The sequence below is a fragment of the Schistocerca piceifrons genome, chromosome 10 (genome assembly GCF_021461385.2).
Source record: "Schistocerca piceifrons isolate TAMUIC-IGC-003096 chromosome 10, iqSchPice1.1, whole genome shotgun sequence".
Taxonomy (NCBI): domain Eukaryota; kingdom Metazoa; phylum Arthropoda; class Insecta; order Orthoptera; family Acrididae; genus Schistocerca; species Schistocerca piceifrons.
In genome coordinates, this window is record NC_060147.1 from 86,966,265 (window position 1) to 86,982,975 (window position 16,711).

Here is a 16,711-nt window from a genome sequence, read left to right on the forward strand (position 1 = left end):
GTTGAGAAACTTCCTATGAAATGTAGCTATCTCTGAGTCTATGGACGGGCTCATGTTTGTATCTCGCAGATAAATAGTTTTTTAAGTGATGATGAGCAACTTCGAAAAAATGTCGTCTTCCATTCGAATGAAATTACGGAATCCGAAATTGAAATCTTAGTGTCAAAGTTCGTTATTTCGGAGTGTTGGCAGTCAATGCAGCATCGAGAATGTGGATATTATGCAGGCGTAATCTGACATTAGACCCTATACCCAAACTATTTTCAGTTTAAAAACGTAAATGGGATGAAAATTCAATTGAATTAAGGAATAACTTCTATTAGTATGTATCTGAGAGCCCGCCCGGTTGGCCGTGTGGTCTAACGCACGGCTTTCCGGGTGGGAAGGAGCGCCTGGTCCCCGGCACGAATCCGCCCGGCGGATTTGTGTCGAGGTCCGGTGAACCGGCCAGTCTGTGGATGGTTTTTAGGCGGTTTTCCATCTGGCTCGGCGAATGCGGGCTGGTTCCCCTTATTCCGCCTCAGCTACACTATGTCGGCTGATTGCTGCGCAAACAAGTTCTCAACGTACGCGTACACCACCATTACTTTGCCATGCAAACATAGGGGTTACACTCGTCTGGTGTGAGACGTTCCCTGGGGGTCCACCGGGGGCCGAACCGTACAATAACCCTGGGTTCGGTGTGGGGCGGCGGAGGGGTGAAGTGGACTGCGGTAGTCGTCGTGGGGTTGTGGACCACTGCGGCTGCGGCGGGGACGGAGCCTCTCCGTCGTTTCTAGGTCCCCGGATAACATACAATACAATACAATGTATCTGAGAGCGTAGTACAGCATTATGTAGTGTTCCTCTACCAACAATCCGCTGTTTAAGCCATCGAGGAGCGCACAACTTTCTTCGCGACTTTCTCCGCTCTTCTTCGACAATGACAGAGTTAACGCAGTTATTGGGTTGGTGCTTTAGTCTAAAGTGTTTTTCCATAATAAAAACATAGATACCCATAACAGAGACTTCGGTCGTCAGTAATATACAGGGTGTACATGAAGTCCGGAGACATTTATTGCACAAAAACTAAACGTTGTACAGATGTCATACATATTGCATTTTGAAGGGAAATTCTGAAAGTTTTTTCTTTTTACAAACATTCGATATGCGAACCATGAGTGACCCGGAAGATGTAAGTATGGTAATCGAGTTCTTGCCATACCCGTCCCAGCATGGCATCGTCGACTGTGGCAGTCGCTTCCCGTATTCTCTCCCGGAGCTCTGCTACATCACGTGGTAGAGGCGGTACATACACCAGATCTTTAATGTGTCCCCACAGAAAAAAGTCACTCGGAGTGAGACCTGGTGATCGGGGAGGCTATTTCATGAAACAGCTGTGCCTTTCTGTAGCACTGCCGGTCCATCGATGTGGCAGCTCAGTGTCAGATACCCTCGAACTTCACGATGAAAATGGGGTGGAGCCCCATCCTGCTGAAAGATGGAGTCCGATTGCATTTGAGGCATCAGACATTGCTGCAACATGTCCAAGTAGGAAATCCAGTGGTAGTGCTCTCGGCGAAGAAGAAAGGCCCGTACAGTTTTCAACGTGACAAGGCATAAAAAACATTTACCTTTGGGGAATCACGCTCAAATTCAATGCATTCGTGTGGTTGCGTTGTACCCCAGATTCAACAATTATTCCTGTTCACTTTTCCATTAGTGTGAAAAGTGGCTTCGTCGCTAAATATTACGCGCTCAACAATGCCATCCCCATCCTCATTCAATTGTAGCAACTGCCAACAAAACTCAAAACGCTTGTCTTCGTCGTCGTCATTGAGCTTCTGCACTAGCTCCAATTTGAATGGTTTCATAGACAGCTTCTGTCGCAGGACTTTCCACATTGTCACTGGAGCCATTTCGAGTTCACAGGATGCACGACGCACCGACTTCTTTGGACTCCTTATGAATGTCTCTCGGACGCGCTCCACATTCATTTCACTCACACTGGGACGTCCACTTCTCTTTGCCGGGCACAAACAACCCATCGTAACGAATTTGTTGTGCCACTGGTAAATGGCCTTCCTTGTTTGTAGCTTCTTACTGCACTTGATTCTAAACCCGTTGAACAGCTGTAGCATACTTGTTTTTGTCGAACTCAAACACATGGAAAGCTCGCTCCACACTTGAACTCGCCATGTTTGCGACTAGCGCTGACTATCGACAAATTACCAAACTACGCTGCGGTGGTATACATGAAAAAAATTTTCAGGGTTTCTCTTCAAAATGACATATGCATGAGATCTGTACAATGTTTGATTCTTGTGCAATAAGTAATTCAAAGTGTTCCCAGACTTTATGTACACCCTGTTCTCCTTCACTATTTACAACAGTCTGCCAAAGCTGGGGTAACTTTTTGATACCGCGACTGTAGAAATTATGTACTTTAGGGGCGAAGAACGTGTCAAGCCATGTTCGGAGCGCATTTTGATCCGGAAAGGAAGTCCCTTAAGGTTGTTCAATAGAGAGCGGAAAAGGTGAAAATGTGAGGACGCAAGATGTGGTGAATGTGGTGGGTGCGGAATCACTTCCCAGCCGTGCTTTTTGTCAGTCTTAACAGAAAGCGGACGGACGTTATTGGAGATGAGCATCACTTCTCGCAGTCTTCCTGGTCGTTATTGTAGGATTGCATCTGCAAGATGTCTCAGTTGTTGACAATAAATGTCGTGTCAGCAGTGATGGTTAAATCTCGGGGAAGCAATTGGTAGTAGACCACACGGTCACCGTTCCACCAGATGCATCACATTAACTTTTGTGGGTGTGCTTTATATATACTCTAGAAATTTGGTGCTACAGAAGAATATTAAATGGGTAGGTCGAATAGCAGATGAGCGTATACTGAATCGAACTGGGGAGAAAAGAAATTTATGACACAACCTGACTAAAAGAAGGGGTCGGATGATAAGAAACGTCCTAAAGCATCAAGGAATCATTAGTTTGTCTATGGCAGATATCTGATACGAATAATATATGCAGTTTTAAGATTTTATTCGTAGCTGTTTCTTTCTCAGCAACTGTTTCATACAGGGTGGTCCATTGATCGTGACCAGGCCAAATATCTCACGAAATAAGCGTCAAACGGAAAAACTACAAAGAACGAAACTTGTCTAGCTGGAAGGGGGAAACCAGATGGCGCTATGGTTGGCCCGCTAGATGGCGCTACCATAGGTCAAACGGATATCAACTGCATTTTTTAAAATAGGAACCTCCATTTTTTTAATTACATATTCGTCTAGTACGTAAAGAAATATGAATGTTTTAGTTGAACCACTTTTTTCGCTTTGTGATAGATGGCGCTGTAATAGTCACAAACGTATGGCTCACAATTTTAGACGAACGTTGGTAACAGGTAGGTTTTTTAAATTAAAATACAGAACGTAAGACCGCGCGGGATTAGTCGAGCGGTCTTAGGCGCTTCAGTCATGGACTGTGCGGCTGGTCCCGGCGGAGGTTCGAGTCCTCCCTCGGGCATGGGTGTGTGTGTTTGTCCTTAGGATACTTTAGGTTAAGTAGTGTGTAAGCTTAGGGACTGATGACCTTAGCAGTTAAGTCCCATAAGATTTCACACACATTTGAACAGAACGTAGGTACGTTTCAACATTTTATTTCGGTTGTTCCAATGTGATACATCTACCTTTGTGAACTTATCATTTCCGAGAACGCATGCTGTTACAGCGTGATTACCTGTAAATACCACATTAATGCGATAAATGCTCAAAATGATGTCCGTCAACCTCAATGCATTTGGCAATACGTGTAACGACATTCTTCTCAACAGCGAGTAGTTCGCCTTCCATAATGTTCGCACATGCATTGACAATGCGCTGACGCATGTTGTCAGGCGTTGTCGGTGGATCACGATAGCAAATATCCTTCAACTTTCCCCACAGAAAGAAATCCGGGAGCGTCAGATCCGGTGAACGTGCGGGCCATGGTATGGTGCTTCGACGACCAACCCACCTGTCATGAAATAATGCTATTCAATACCGCTTCAACCGCACGCGAGCTATGTGCCGGACGTCCATCATGTTGGAAGTACATCGCCATTCTGTCATGCAGTGAAACATCTTGTAGTAACATCTGTAGAACATTACGTAGGAAATCAGCATACATTGCACCATTCAGATTGCCGTCGATAAAATGGGGGCCAATTATCCTTCCTCCCATAATGCCGCACCATACATAACCCGCCAAGGTCGCTGATGTTCCACATGTCGCAGCCATTGTGGATTTTCCGTTGCCCAATAGTGCATATTATGCACTCTTGTTTGGTGATGGCACTAGCATGGTAGTGAATGATGTTGAGTCAGTCACGGGCAGTGTGTCAAATATTGAACTCAAGGCATAAGTTAATGACTTGTAGAAAATAATTTCATGTTAAATTACTGTAAGGTTCAGTTTTTACAGTTTCTGGCCCACAGTTCAGTTACGTGGCATTTCGATACACGGACGGCATATGATTAGTGGGTCTGAACAATTCAAATTCCTACGTAGTCATCGGGTGATAGGGAAACGACATGGCGGACAAAGCAGCGAAAGAAGCATGTTGGGATGGTGTTGTCCGTCAATGTCCCATCCCGTTGCGCGGAGTCATCTCATTTTCTGATGGACGCATCATGCGTCACTGGGAGACTGAATGGTTGAAGGTGACAGAAAAAACTGTTGTCGCTTAAATCGACTACAGGGGCATTGGCGGACTTGATTTCAGCCTCACCGCTGGAAGGAGATTCTGCTTACCAGGCTGGGCATCGGACATGGCCCTTTAACACACGGGTTTCTCCTCCGCGGGATGATACGCTACTGTGTGAGGTTTGTGGTGTGCCATTTCCAGTTCTCTACAACTACATGGATACTCTGCAACTCACATTTAAGTGCCTGGCAGAGGGTCCGTCGAACCACCTTCACAATAATTCTTTATTATTCCAATCTCGTACAGCGCGCGAAAAAACAAACTCCTATATATTTTAAACATAGGTGCACAACAGCAACGGTTCCACGTAATAAGATTATAAACAGCCGACCAGTTGCAATGGATAAAGAAATTCTTTACCTAGGTTTCGACAAATATAAATTTGTCTTCTTCAGAAGGTATCAATTTTACATTAGTAAGGACTTATGTACCATCGCCGTTTTTACAATTGTCGACATAGATCCATGTGACAAGAATAAATTATAGCCCTAGAATTAGGGTTTGTCACGTAAATATAAAATAGTTCATGGATCTTGCAGAGCTCACATATATCTTTCCGTGCGATTTCCCTTATTTTATGATGATGATCCTTTCTCCCTATGTAGATCGGCGTCAACAAAATGTTTTCGCATTCGGAGGAGAAACTTGGTGAATGAGAAGCTTCGTGAGAAGATTCTGCCGCAACTGAAAACGCCTTTGTTTTAATCTTGTATCATTTCAGTTACGCTCTCTCCTCTATTTCACGATAATACAAAACGTGCTGCCCTTCTTTGAACTTTCTCAGTGTACTCCGTTAATCCTATGTTATAAGGACCCCACACCACGCAGTAGGACTCCGAAAGAGGACGGATAAGGGAAGTGTAAGCAGTCTCTTTTGTAGGTCAGTTGCATTTTCTAAGTGTTCTGCCAATAAAACGCAGTCCTTGGTTCGCGTTACCCACAACATTTTCTAAGTGTTCTTTACAATTTACGTAATTTCATAATTGTAATTCCTAAGTATTTAGTTGAATTTACGGCATTTAGATTTGACTGAATTATTGTACGACCGAAGTTTAACGCATTCCTTTTAGCACTCATGTGGATGGCCTCACACTTTCCATTATTTAGGGTCAATTACCAATTTTCGCACCATACGTATACCTCTTCTACATAGTTTTGCAATTTGTTTTAATCTTCTGATGATTGTACTAGTCGACAGCATCATTTGCAAACAATGTAAGACGGCTGCTCAGATTGTCTCCTTAATCGTTTATATTGATAAGGAACAGCGGAGAGCATTTAACCCTACCTTGCGGAACGCCAGAAATCACATCTGTTTTACTCGATGACTTTCCGTCAATTACTACGGACTGTGAGCCCCCTGACCACGAATCCAGTCATTGAACTGAGACGATGTTCCGTAAGCACGCAATTTCACTACAAGCCGCGTTTGTGGCACAGTGTCAAAAACCTTCTGGAAATCTAGTTCAGCATATTTTGGCAACGCGTGTCTTATATACTAATTCCAAGGCAGCCCTCAGTCTCGGAGGTGATCTGCCCATCATCATCTCCGATACTGATTCTGGTGTTCCAGTAGTAGTGAAATTTTGTGAACTATCAGGCCTAATCCCTGAATTGGTAGGGAAAAGAGGCATACTTAAGTGCATTACAAACTGCTCCGCATGTGGGGACAGCCTTCGTCCTCAGCCCATGAGATTGGCATGCTGACTTTTCGTCAGGGCGCTCATGACCATAATGTTGAGCGCCCCCTCATTTCTAATCATCATCATCATCATCATCATCATCATCGTCATCTTGGAAGGCCCATTTTCAGGATCTCTTCCAAAAACTGAATGCTCCTCTGTTTACCGTTGGAACAGTATCAGACGTAAGTGAAAGTCTTAAGTGCATTAGTCAACTTCTTTCATTCGCTTCTAACGTACGGCATTATAACCAGAATGAGATTTTCACTCTGCAGCGGAGTGTTCGCTGATATGAAGCTTCCTGGCATATTAAAACTGTGTGCCGGACCGAGACTCGAACTCGGGACCTTTGCCTCATTCTGGAAACATCCCCAGGGTGTGGATAAGCCATGTCTCCGCAATATCCTTTCTTTCAGGAGTGCTAGTTCTGCAAGGTTCGCAGGAGAGCTTCTGTGAAGTTTGGAAGGTAGGAGACGAGGTACTGGCAGAAGTAAAGCTGTGAGGACGGGGCGTGAGTCGTGCTTGGGTAGCTCAGTTGGTAGAGCACTTGCCCGCGAAAGGCAATGGTCCCGAATTCGAGTCTGGGTACGACACACAGTTTTAATCTGCCAGGAAGTTTCATACGGCATTATAAGTTAGGGTAGCTCTACCCATGCACGAAGGGTATTTTTGGCTCAGAATCGGGCAGTTCGAGTAACATGTGGTGGAGGTTCACAAACCTCTTGTCGACCCCTGTTCAGGAGCCAGGGAATTCTGGCATTCGCCTGTCAACACTTATTTTCATTAATGTCGTTTATTGTTAATAGTAAGGAAATATTCCGAAGAATCAGCAACTAGGCAAAAATGCAAATCTACATTTCGATCGCACCAAGACTCTTGTGTAGAAAGGTGTCAGGTATTCTGCTGCATCCATTTTCAGTAAGCTACCGCAAGAATTTAAAAAAATCTTAGCAGTAATCCTCCCAGCTTCAGTTCTAAACTGAAGAATCTTCTCATGCATCACTCCTTCTCTTCTGTCACGAAATTACTGGAAAAATTGAGCAAATTTCTGTATTACATTGCTAATTATCCTAATATGTACCCGCAGCTTGTCATCTGAATAGGATTCGTGTAAATATTATCTATTATTAACATTTCTAACGTTAAAATTTCATGTACTGATCCGTTCCATGACCACGGCGATTAGCTCCTGAATTTAGTCCTACGGAACAAGAAGGGTAAAAGAAAAAATAAAAAAAAAATAAAAGAAAAGAAAAGAAAAATATTTGCCAGGTTGGGGTGGGACTCGTGCGCTAAGTGTTCCGTACAGACTGAATTATGTGTACAGATAGTTCATCCATTCCCTAGAACCGAGGATCTCGACAATTTTTGCCTGCTACCGACATTGATACTGCCAATAAATCGGTCCCAGTGATTCCAATACCTTCGAGTTTGATGTTGGATAAGAAATGACAAAAGAAATATTTTTTCGAGTCCTATAATAATGTAACAATTTTGGAGTTTCCGCTCTGTTTGGACTGTGAAACCATGTTCTTGTCAAATTTCACGATTCTACGTCAACAGGAAGTTGTTTGTTGTTGTGGTCTTCAGTCCGAAGACTAGTTTGATTCAGCTCTCCATGCTACTCTATCCTGTGCAAGCTTCTTCATCTCCCAGTACCTTCTGCAACCTACATCCTTCTGAATCTGTTTAGTGTATTCATCTCTTGGTCTCCCTCTTCGATTTTTACCCTCCGCGCTGCCCTCCAATACTAAATTGGTGATTCCTTGATGCCTCAGAACATGTCCTACTAACCGATCCCTTCATGTAGTCAAGTTTTGCCACAAATTTCGCTTCTCCCCAATTCTATTCAATACCTCCTCATTAGTTATGTGATCTACCCATCCAATCTTCAGCATTCTCCTGTAGCACCACATTTCTAAACCTTCTATTCTCTTCTTGTCCAAACTGTTTATCGTTCATGTTTCACTTCCATACAAGGCTACACTCCATACAAATACTTTCAGAAACGACTTCCTGACACTTAAATCTATACTCGATGTTAACAAATTTCTCTTATCCAGAAACGCTTTCCTTGCCATTGCCAGTCTACATTTTATATCCTCGCTACTTTGACCATCATCAGTTATTTTGCTCCCCAAATTGCAAAACGCATTTACTACTTTAAGCGACTCATTTCCTAATCTAATTCCCTCAGCATCACCCGATGTAGTTCGACTACATTCCATTATCCTCGGTTTGCTTTTGTTGATGTTGATTTTATATCCTCCTTTCAAGACACTGTCCATTCCATTTAACTGCTCATCCAGGTCCTTTTCTGTCTCTGACAGAATTACAATGTCATCGGCGAACCTCAACGTTTTTATTTCTTCTCCATTGATTTTAATCCCTACTCCGAATTTTTCTTATGTTTCCTTTACTGCTTGCTCAATATACAGATTGAATAACATCGGGGATAGGCTACAACCCTGTCTCTCTCACTCCCCAACCACTGCTTCCCTTTCATGCCCCTCGACTCTTATAACTGCCATCTGGTTTCTGTACAAATTGTAAATAGCCTTTCGCTCCCTGTATTTTACCCCTGCCACCTTCAGAATTTGAAAGAGAGTATTCCAGTCAACATTGTCAAAAGCTTTCTCTAAGTGTACAAATGCTAGAAAGGTAGCTTTGCCTTTCCTTAATCTATTTTCTAAGATAAGTCGTAGGGTCAGTATTGCCTCCCGTGTTCCAATATTTCTACGGAATCCAAACTGATCTTCCCCGAGGTCGGCTTCTACCAGTTTTTCCATTCATTCTATAGCTTTTAATAGTTTTCCAGAATCAGAATGTGTGCCGTAAATAGACGTATCTTTTGATTGCATTGACTTAGAAGCTAATATTTGTTTTACCGCCAAGGGACGGTAGATCTTACGATGTGACTTAAATTTTAACATGATACGTACATCAGTTCCTGAATAAAGGGTGTCTTAACAGACTGACAGGCAGACAGTCTGAGAACAAATGACAAAACTTTTTCATGTAGCATAGTAACGAATTAAGTTGCCGATTGTTTCTTTTGATTGTAGTGTTAAACCTTGCTTTTTGTGAGATTTCCCGATTCTAGGTCACCGGCAAGGAGGCATTAGGTTCTGATGAGTGAATTTTCAAGTATCAGGATATGTAACATAAATGGACGTATCTTCCGATTGGATTGACTTAGAAACTTACGTTTATTCTGTCACCACGAGTGGTAGAGCCTGGTTGGTAGACCTCAGTATTTGACATAAATTTCAACTTGATATACAGTATGTGATCAAAAGTATCCGGACACCCCCAAAAACATAGTTTTTCATATTAGGTGTATTGTGCTGCCAGGTACTCCATATCAGCGACATCAGTATTCATTAGAAATCGTGAGAGCAGAATGGGGCTCTCCGCGGAACTCACGGACTTCGAACGTGGTCAGGTGATGGGGTGTCACTTGTGTCACACGTCTGTCCGAGAGATTTCCACACTCCTAAACGTCCCTAGGCCCACTGTTTCCTATGTGATAGTGATGCGGAAACGTGAAGGGACACGTACAACACAAAAGGCCGACCTCGTCTGTTGACTGACAAGAGATCGACGACAGTTGACGAGGGTCGTAATGTGTAATAGGCAGACATCTATCCAGACCGTCACACAGGAATTCCAAAATGCATCAGGATCCACTGCAAGTACATGACAATTAGGCGACAGGTGAGAAAACTTGGATTTCATAGTCGAGCGGCTGCTCGTAAGCCACACATCACGCCGGTAAATGCCAAACGACGCCTCGCTCGGTGTGCGGAGCGTAAACATTGGACGATTGAACAGTGGAAAAAGGTTGTGTGGAGTGAAGAATCACGGTATACACTGTGTGGCGATCTGATGGCAGGGTGTGAGTATGGCAAATGCCCGGTGAATGTCACCTGCCAGCGTGAGTAGTGCCAAGGCGGTGTTATGGTGTGGTCGTGTTTTTCGTGGAGGGGGCTTGCACCCCTTGTTGTTTCGCGTGGCACTATCACAGCACAGGCCTACACTGATGTTTCCAGTTGCTGCGCCACTTCGCCCGCACATTGTGATGCAGCTGTTTTCCGTACCGCAGGAGAACTGCGTCTGCAGGAAATCCCGAACGTCTCCCGACAATGCGACACCCATTGTTGCGCAGTGGTCTTAACCATTTATAAGGCAGTACTGTCAGCAGCAAAGAAGGGAAAGCAGAAAGGTGGAGGAAGTATATAGAGGGTCTATACAAGGGCGATGTACTTGAGGACAATATTATGGAAATGGAAGAGGATGTAGATGAAGATGAAATGGGATATACGATACTGCGTGAAGAGTTTGACAGAGCACTGAAAGACCTGAGTCGAAACAAGGCCCCCGGAGTAGACAATATTCCATTGGAACTACTGACGGCCGTGGGAGAGCCAGTCCTGACAAAACACTACCATCTGGTGAGCAAGATGAATAAGACAGGCGAAATACCCACAGACTTCAAGAAGAATATAATAATTCCAATCCCAAAGAAAGCAGGTGTTGGCAGATGTGAAAATTACCAGACTATGAGTTTAATAATTCACAGCTGCAAAATACTAACGCGAATTCTTTACAGACGAATGGAAAAACTAGTAGAAACCAACCTCGGGGAAGATCAGTTTGGATTCTGTAGAAACACTGGAACACGTGAGGCAATACTGACCTTACGACTTATCTTAGAAGAAAGATTAAGGAAAGGCAAACCTACGTTTCTAGCATTTGTAGACTTAGAGAAAGCTTTTGACAATGTTGACTGGAATACTCTCTTTCAAATTCTAAGGGTGGCAGGGGTAAAATACAGGGAGCGAAAGGCTATTTGCAATTTGTACAGAAACCAGATGGCAGTTATAAGAGTCGAGGGGCATGAAAGGGAAGCAGTGGTTGGGAAGAGAGTGAGATAGGGTTGTAGCCTCTCCCTGATGTTGTTCAATCTGTATATTGAGCAAGCAGTAAAGGAAACAAAAGAAAAATTAGGAGTAGGTATTAAAATTCATGGAGAAGAAATAAAAACTTTGAGGTTCGCCGATGACATTGTAATTCTGTCAGAGACAGCAAAGGACTTGGAAGAGCAGTTGAATGGAATGGACAGTGTCTTGAAAGGAGGATGTAAGATGAACATGAACAAAAGCAAAACAAGGATAATGGAATGTAGTCTAATTAAGTCGGGTGATGCTGAGGGAATTAGATTGGGAAATGGGGCACTTAAAGTAGTAAGGGAGTTTTGCTATTTGGGGAGCAAAATAACTGATGATGGTCGAAGTAGAGAGGATATAAAATGTAGGCTGGCAATGGCAAGGAAAGCGTTTCTGAAGAAGAGAAATTTGTTAACATCCAGTATTGATTTAAGTGTCAGGAAGTCATTTCTGAAAGTATTCGTATGGAGTGTAGCCATGTATGGAAGTGAAACGTGGACGATAAATAGTTTGGACAAGAACAGAATAGAAGCTTTCGAAATGTGGTGCTACAGAAGAATGCTGAAGATTAGATGGGTAGATCACATAACTAATGAGGAAGTATTGAATAGAATTGGGGAGAAGAGAAGTTTGTGGCACAACTTGACCAGAAGAAGGGATCGGTTGGTAGGACATGTTCTGAGGCATCAAGGGATCACCAATTTAGTATTGGAGGGTAGCGTGGAGGGTAAAAATCGTAGAGGGAGACCAAGAGATGAATACACTAAGCAGATTCAGAAGGATGTAGGTTGCAGTAGGTACTGGGAGATGAAAAAGCTTGCACAGGATAGAGTGGCATGGAGAGCTGCATCTAACCAGTCTCAGGACTGAAGACCACAACAACAACAACTGTCAGCGTCCAGAAATAAATTTGAAATACTTTTATTTCTAATCCATTGCAAGAAGTAGAACATACTTATTTTCTTTATTTTCTAAATGCATGGCGTCCAACGGGATCGTAAGTATAATGAAAACTAAACTCCGCCCAACAGGCTATGAAGGCGTGAGGTAATAAAATATAAGTAATATAATATTAATCCTCATCTGTTTCATAATACTTGCATTTGAAAAGCAAAAGAAATGGTAAGAACACTTGAATAGTATGTGGAATCTAATAATGCATGTGTAGCGAGGCTATCGAGATGGAATAAATATAACAGGAAACAGGAAGGTGATAAACTGGATAAAAATTTGGATGTCAGCATTGCACCGAAAGCGTGACGATCGATTGCTTTCAATCGAGAATGTTGGCGTTACCAGAGACAGTATCATAGCCGACGCCACGTGATGGACAGTGGTGCCCTCTGTACTGCCTATACAGGGTGTTACAAAAAGGCACGGCCAAACTTTCGGGAAACATTCTTCACACACAAAGAAAGAAAATATGTTATGTGGACATGTGTCCGGAAACGCTTACTTTCCATGTTAGAGCTCATTTTAATCTTCTCTTCAAATTAATCATGGCATGGAAACACACAGCAACAGAACGTACCAGCGTGACTTTGTTACAGGAAATGTTCAAAATGTCCTCCGTTAGCGAGGACACATGCATCCACCCTTTGTCGCATGGAATCCCTGATGCGCTGATGCAGCCCTGGAGAATGGCGTATTTTATCACAGCCGCCCGCAATACGAGCACGAAGAGTCTCTACATTTGGTACCGGGGTTGCGTAGACAAGAGCTTTCAAATGCGCCCATAAATGAAAGTCAAGAGGGTTGAGGTCAGGAGAGCGTGGAGGCCATGGAATTGGTCTGCCTCTACCAATCCGTCGGTAACCGAATCTATTGTTGAGAAGCGTACGAACACTTCGACTGAAATGTGCAGGAGCTCCATCGTGCATGAACCACATGTTGTGTCGTACTTGTAAAGGCACATGTTCTAGCAGCACAGGTAGATTATCGCGTATGAAATCATGGTAACGTGCTGCATTGAGCGTAGGTGGAAGAACATGGGGCCCAATCAAGACATCACCAACAATGCCTGCCCAAACGTTCACAGAAAATCTGTGTTGATGACGTGATTGCACAATTGCGTGCGGATTCTCGTCAGCCCACACATGTTGATTGTGAAAATTTACAATTTGATCACGTTGGAATGAAGTCTCATCCGTAAGGAGAACATTTGCGCTGAAATGAGGATTGACACATTGTTGGATGAACCATTCGCAGAAGTGTACCCGTGGAGGCCAATCAGCTGCTGATAGTGCCTGCACACGCTGTACATCGTACGGAAACAACTGGTTCTCCCGTAGCACTCTCCATACAGTGACGTGGTCAACGTTACCTTGTACAGTAGCAACTTCTCTGACGCTGACATTAGGGTTATCGTGAACTGCACGAAGAATTGCCTCGTCCATTGCAGGTGTCCTCGTCGTTCTAGGTCTTCCCCAGTCGCGAGTCATAGGCTGGAATGTTCCGTGCTCCCTAAGACTCTGATCTATAGCTTCGAACGTCTTCCTGTCGGGACACCTTCGTTCTGGAAATCTGTGTCGATACAAACGTACCGCGCCACGGCTATCGCCCCGTGCTAATCCATACATCAAATGGGCATCTGCCAACTCCGCATTTGTAAACATTGCACTGACTGCAAAACCACGTTCGTGATGAACACTAACCTGTTGATGCTACGTACTGATGTGCTTGATGCTAGTACTGTAGAGCAATGAGTCGCATGTCAAGACAAGCACCGTAGTCAACATTACCTTCGTTCAATTGGGCCAACTGGGTATCGAGGAAGTACAGTACATACTGACGAAACTAAAATGAGCTCTAACATGTAAATTAAGCGTTTCCGGACAGTCCACGTAACATCTTTTCTTTATTTGTGTGTGAGGAATGTTTCCTGAAAGTTTGGCCATACCTTTTTGTAACACCCTGTATAATCAGCACTTCCTCGAGGTCTCTTTGCAGTTGGCCACTTTATCTCGGAGGATGTCTCCCGCAGTCGGAGACGAAACGTCAGGGGAGAGTTCTATACATCGACCACGGCGTGCTAACCCGTAAGATTTAAGTGAAGGCAATATCGGTCGTGAAAGCCTACACTGTATGATCACGTAGCGCCTCTGTTTGTCTCACAAGGGCTGAGTGCACCCCGCTTGCAAACAGTGCTCGGCAGACGGGATGGTCACCCATCCAAGTGCTAGCCCAGCCAGACAGCGCTAAACTTCGGTAATCTGACGGGAACCGACGTTATCACTGCGGCAACGCCGCTGACTTCGTAAGTACCGGGTGATCAAAAAGTCAGTATAAATTTGAAAACTCAATAAATCACGGAATAATTTAGCTAGAGAGGTACAAATTGACACACATGCTTGGAATGACATGGGGTTTTATTAGAACCAAAAAAATACAAAAGTTCATAAAATGTCCAACAGATAGCGTTTCATCTCATCAGAACAGCAATAATTAGCATAACAAAGTAAGACAGAGCAAAGATGATGATCTTTACAGGAAATGCTCAATACGTCCACCATCATTCCTCAACAATAGCTGTAGTTGAGGAATAATGTTGTGAACAGCACTGGAAAGCATGTCCGGAGTTATGGTGAGGCATTGGCGTCGGATGTTGTCTTTCAGCATCCCTAGAGATGTCGGTCGATCACGATACACTTGCGACTTCAGGTAACCCCAAAGCCAATAATCGCACGGACTGAGGTCTGGCGGCTTGGGAGGCCAAGCATGACGAAAGTGGCGGCTGAGCACATGATCATCACCGAACGACGCGCCCAAGGGATTTTCACGCGTTTAGCAATTTTTTTGGATCTAATAAAACCCCGTGTCATTCCAAGCATGTGTGTCAATTTTTACCTCTCTATCTGCATTATTCCGTGGTTTATTAAGTTTTCAAATTTATACTGATTTTTTGATCACCCTGTATAATTACCAGATACTAGATTTCATATACTTTTACTTTTCAAATGCAAGTATTATGAAATACATGAGGATTAATACCATGTTACTTATATTTTATTTCTTCAATTTATTGATAATGTTATTATATATATTAACTGAGAAATCCACTACATGAACAGTGATTGTATGACGTTTATTAGCAACTGAAGGATCATGTGAGAACAACTAAAGAAAAACAGAAGAAACCAACTGATTGGAGCTTTATTCGTAATTATGAATCTGGCTTGTGGTAAGGTGTGAAGCATTGCAAACAGACGGCTACATTGTATTTCATGCAAACTGTTGTCGAACGTTTTTGTTTCTTGGAAGTACTGCAGTGGACGAATCTTCGAGAGGCCGGACCCTTTGCCGATAGATGCTGCCCTACGTTTGTAAGGCGAATTGTATTGGCTACAGTTGCTCGGCCTGATCCCCTTTTCTCTTCCAGTGTGAAATCCTGGGCCTTTTTTGATTCTTGCAGGAAGGAACCAGCCATTTCAATTGCTAACTATGACCTGTGTTTCAAGTAACTCACAGGTTTTGTGCCATACAAATGGCTCAAATGGCTCTGAGCACTATCGGACTTAACATCTTAGGTCATCAGTCCCCTAGAACTTATAACTACTTAAACCTAACTAACCTAAGGACATCACACAAATCCATGCCCGAGGCAGGATTCGAACCTTCGACCGTAGCAGTCCCGCGGTTCCGGACTGGAGCGCCTAGAACCGCACGGCCACCGCGGCCGGCTTTGTGCCATACGTACATTTACTGCCTGTATATTTATAGAGGATGCTTGCTTCAGTTAAATAATACAATAACTTAAGCGACCAATTTCAATGAGATGTTACGAGGTAGACAGAAGCATCAAAACGATCCACCACTCCCATTCGTAAGTTGTAATCCCTCATTGTTCCTGGACAAGAAACACTTCCCCTAACAACCCTGTTATTAGCTCTCCGAATAAAACATTTAGATTTAGCACACACACTTGTTTTCCCTTTCTTTCCATTCTGCTATACTCCTTTATCTCCGGCCATAACTGTATGTCCCATTTTTAGAGTTTTCTCAGCAGCTTATTTGTCTACAGGAAAGAGCTTTCGTTTTTTTATGACTGGCACAAGCAACAAATTTTTCTTTAGCATATTTTTCTTCATTTGAAAAAAAGTACCAATGAACAAGCAGTACCCTAGTCCTTCGTAAGGAATTGAAAGTTTTTCTATGAACATTCTATGAACATTCACCTAAGGACATGTTAGTGTGTCTGCCCTCATACACTGGCGTTCCTAGACAGTACCCTGTACTAGCACATGCAGTCACCCACATCGTAATACCCCTTTTAATTTATTGATATGGTGTATGTTGTTTCAAGGAACTTTTCCCTTCGAATCCCACCGCAGGTATCTCAGATATCTGTCAGG

At 43.4% G+C, this 16,711-nt stretch overlaps 1 protein-coding gene across 1 annotated transcript in view; it reads left to right on the plus strand.

The window, feature by feature from the left end:
* LOC124718713 (protogenin A-like) overlaps positions 1-16,711 on the plus strand; it is a 416,220-nt gene that overhangs the window by 77,761 nt on the left and 321,748 nt on the right. The window lies entirely within an intron of this gene.